The sequence below is a fragment of the Bacillus rossius genome, chromosome 6 (assembly GCF_032445375.1).
Source record: "Bacillus rossius redtenbacheri isolate Brsri chromosome 6, Brsri_v3, whole genome shotgun sequence".
Lineage (NCBI taxonomy): Eukaryota > Metazoa > Arthropoda > Insecta > Phasmatodea > Bacillidae > Bacillus > Bacillus rossius.
In genome coordinates this window covers 15,087,394-15,092,353 of record NC_086334.1, presented here as the reverse complement: position 1 = coordinate 15,092,353, position 4,960 = coordinate 15,087,394, and positions in this window count along the sequence as shown.

The following is a 4,960-nucleotide window of genomic DNA, read 5'->3' as shown; positions in this document are numbered from 1 at the left end:
AGAGTTCACTTGCCGCAGTCGCTACTCGCGCAAGAGCCCCGTCAAGCGAGAGCAGTCGCGGCTTGTCTGGAGGAAGAAGAAGTGAGTTAGTTCCTCGGTGGGTCGGGTCGGAGGAAGAGGACTACATCTAGTCGCAGCGCCGGGCAGGCTGCGTCCGCTGGGCGTGTACTGCCGCGCCGTCGGTAAACACGCGCGTCGCTTGTGCAAATACCAGTATCTCAGTCCCCACGGGGCAGGGGAGGGAGGTCGCGCGGTGGTAACGGGAGGGGGGGGGGGGCCCGTAAACAACCCGCCGCGCGGGTAAACACCGCACCCGCGCGCGGATGTAAACCGCCGCGCCTACACCGGCAACTCCACCGTCCAGCCGCGCTACTGCTGGCCGCGGTGAGCCGAGGTAACTACCGCAAAGACACGATCACTTTGGTATTCCGACTTTGTGCGTTTTTCTTGACGACAAAAAAAAAAAATACTGATCCCGTTTACTTTCGAAATTCGCGTTTTTGACGTGACAACGTCTAATAAATCGACGAACGTCGGCTGCACGCACGAAAAAAAGTGTCCCGTTACGCTCATTGTACGCTTGCGCCGCATCTATCTATCTTCCACTCGATTGGAACAACCATATATTTGACTTTTTCGAGGCACATTAAACTTGAAACACTCCCATTCGTTTCCTACTTTTCCTATCATCGTCCTATCCTTAACAGAATAACACAGATTGGAAGAAGTTAAATAGCAAACATGTATAAACGTTATAGTTAAAATAGTCTGTTCGTTAAAGTAATAAACATATTTGAATTAATGAGTGCAAATAAAACTAAATTTATCAATTAAATTGTAGATTTCATTTCACTCCTTCTTTGTATCCATACAAAATAGTGATAATTCAATAAAAATGATTAAATTTTATTCATACAATTATGCAATCATTTCATAAATGTTTGTTCTTATGAAGTTGTCACGTTAAACTATCGTCCATAAACCGACTTTACAGAGAAACACTTTTTTTTATTAAGTGCATGTATTTATCGCGAAAAAATGCAATCGCTCATAAGACCGCAATAAAGTATTCCTGCGCAAGCGATGGTTCCCTTGTAACTTAGCGGGCTGTCTGCAAGAGACGCCATTGCCCTGTTTGACCAAGCTTTTACCCTATTTTCCAAGCCATTGCCCAATTTTACCAAGCCGTTGCCTTTTTTTTTACGAATCCACTGCCCTATTTGACCAAACCATTACCCTATTTGACCAAGCCATCGCCCTTATTGACCAAGCCATTCGGGACGCGTTCGCTTCCGCCCTGGATGGCCACGAAACCAGACAATGGTACAAAGTATCAACATACAGGCTGGTCTGGAAATACTTTCGCGAAAAACGATTGGCCCTAGTTATTATTTTGGGGGAGGGCCGGGAATGCACTCCCTTATGCGCTCTGAATGCATACTATTATGCACTTGGAATGCATTTTCATTTGACCAAAAAAAATTAACAAAATTCCAAATATTCCAATCACTAGAGACCTGAAAAATTCGCGGATTCATTTCGTGAAATGCTACAATTGAAATAATTATACCTTAGTGCTGCTTCTGTCATTGATTCTTTGTTAATCTGGATTTATGAGGGCCAATAGAGACCCTCCCTCATAGAAGTGTCGAATCACAGGCTACCCATTCGAGACGACTCACAAGTCAACAGCCAATGAACAATTGGCATTTGCCCGAGTTTGTAGAGAATAGTGGAGTCTATCCTGGAGGTCATTGAACCCGCGAATTTTTCCGGTCTCTACCAATCACATTAAATCCGACCGAGAGGTAAAATGCGGCAGCAGCCAATAGACTGTAGACTCCGACTTATTCGTGTACACACTTGTGTGAAGTTCATCCTGTTGTGAGAAAACTAAAACTCTGCGAAATTTGAAGGTATCTACTCATCAAAAAGCCCTCATTCTCACTAACTATACTTAAAGGAACTATTTTAGTTTGCAGATGATTTTCCTTTAGTTTAAACTAGACTCAACAGGTGTACACCTATTAGAGCCACATGCATAATGCTCGTTACCCGACTCTGGGGGTCTTTTGGATTGAGCGGCACATGATTCGATCACACGGTTTCTCCCTGTTTATTACTGGCTCAGCATGTTCCATGACTAGAGACCGGAAAAATTCGCGGATTCATTAATGATAGGCTGAAATTCAAACATGTGTACAATTCTGCTGGTTCTGCTATTGGCTCGCAGTTTAACTGGAGCTCTCTGGGCCAATGAGAGACTATCGACCAAAGAAGCGTCGAATCACAAGCTATCCAGTGGAGACGCCTCACAATTTAGTACCCAATGAACACGGGTGTTTACTTGAGAAATGCAGAGGATAATGGAGACTATCCTAGAGGTAATTGAATCCGCGAATTTTTCCTTGTCCCTATCCATGACGTGTCGAGAGAACTGTGACCCAATAATTGACATGTATCAAGTATACTTTGCTGCCGAACCAATCCTTTAAAACCTTGTGCTTTTAACTACACTGTAAAACCACCTCCTTTATGGAAAAAAATAAGTAATATTTTGTAAATATTTAAAAACATTTTAATATTATATCAACAATACACATTCAATGAAACGTTGAAAAAATATATTTATACACTGATGTCCATTTCTTCGGGGGAATCTATGAATGAAATAATGGGTCCACGATAGCTAAAACATGATAACTAAACCATCGATTAAATTTTCAGGTCAGTTTGACTCTTCAGCTGAGTTTATTTTTGCAAAGACCCCTCAGGTATTTTGAAAATGTGTACCCTCTTGCTAGCATTTGTTTGCAAATATATTAAATCTCAGAAGGCTACAACACGTTGGCACATAATTCTTCAGGCAAAACCTGCAAAGTGTTTTACAATTGTCTTACGCTCGACTTTATTCATTGTTCCCCTGTTTCCCCACCGGGTAATTACTTTAATACACCATGTAATAGAGCAATATTCGTTACCTAATAATTTGGGACCGGAAAAATTCGCGGGTTCAATGACCTGCAGGATGAACTCCACAGTTCTACGTACACTCGGTCAAATGTCACCCACTCATTGGCTGATGTCTTGTGAGACGTCCCAACGTAGCAGCCTATGATTCGATAAAACTTTGGTCGGGTGTTTCTCATTGGCCCAGCGTCATCTAGGTGAGTTGTGAGCCATAGCAGAGGCAGCACTGAGGTATAACTATTTGTATTTTAGCATATCGCGAAATGAATTCGCGAATTTTTCCGGTCTCTACTAATAATTAGACCGAAAAAAATTTCTCGTATTCGTTTCGTGATAGGCTAGAATACAAACTTGTTCACTTTCACACTGCTTCAGTGATTGGACTTCAGTTTACCTGAAGGGATCTGAGCCAATGGAAAGCACTCGAAAAGAGAATTATCGATCCACAGTATATATGTTTTGCACATCGCCGTATTGGACATGTCTATACAATTATTTTATAATTTATTTACAACAAATGATTAATTTTCACATTAAAAAAATTACAAATTGACATTATATATATAAATAACAAATTTATAACAAATTTATAACAGGATTCTTACCCGGGAATCTATGCTTTGTGTTGCCCCAGTAGCTCCAATAGTTAAAGTTCATTGTAAATCGTTCCCTGAATAGCTTTACAAGCATCCCAGTTAACAGGTCTCCCGAGTCAATGGCCAATGAGAATGTGTAATTTGCCCGTGTACATAGAATATCTTGGAGCCTATCCTAGAGGTCACTGAAATCGCGAATTTTTCCCGTTCCTACCGTTAACTTGTGATGGCGTGATGACGTCATACTCGTAGCTTTCACTTATACTACCGGCTGTAAAGATGTTGCACTAAAAAATAATAATAATGGGTGCTGTACTTACGTACGTGCGTTAAAAGTGATATTTATTTGGCCTAATAAAAATCTAACTTTAGTTTTGCATGCAAATAATTAATAGAAATAAAATTATAAAATGACTGTATTGATATTTATATACGGTTGATAAAATATAAATTCAATAAAATTATTATTATTTTTAAATAAATAGCTACTCAGTATTCCATATTAATATAAATATGTGTATTAAATTAATTATTTAATTTAATAAATAATTGACATAAATTTTTAATTATTATAACATTCAATTATTATATTTATTTATTAAATTATACTGTAATAATAAAAAAATATATAATTCTAATATTATACATTCGGGAACATAATCTCACTTACATAAATACACTTGAAAATGCAAATTAAAACGTTTATAAGCACAATTTACATCACTAACGTTCACAACTAATAAATATCACTTTCCAAAGTATAAGATTTATAATTTTTTAAATTTTTATTTTTATGTAGCTTTTCCCCCCTTTATTCTAAGAAAATTTCGTTGCATGGTGCGCGCGCATTGTAAAAATTCTCTCTCGACATTTTTTTTGAAGTGAAAACTTCTTTAGTGGCGTTGAGATATTTTTGGTAGGAGCAAAACTTATGGGTTCGCGTCACCGACATGCTAGTGACGTGTTGCGCCAGACTGGCGACGCGCAGCGGCCTGTGTGCATGTATACGCATATATACACTAATACATTATATATACACTCGACTGTCATGTGCGTGTTGAACTCTTTTTGGATGGGTAAAAATCTTGTGAGTTCGCGTCACCGACATGCCGCAGTAGCAGTAAGTGGAATTAAATTGACCACGTAAAAAGTTTAATTTGTGTGTACTGTGCATTTCACAGTGAAACTCATGACCTAGGTCTGACATCACTGGCAAGTCATAGCTAGGTAATGAATTTTTACGAAATTTTTGAAATCCCACTGACATCTGTTGAGACTAAAAACCGATACAAGAATAAATGATATCATGCTGACTTTTTACGTACATTTTACATTTTAAAAAAAACAATAATGTTTAAGTTTTCACTTCTGTCGACAGTCCCCCATGACTTCAT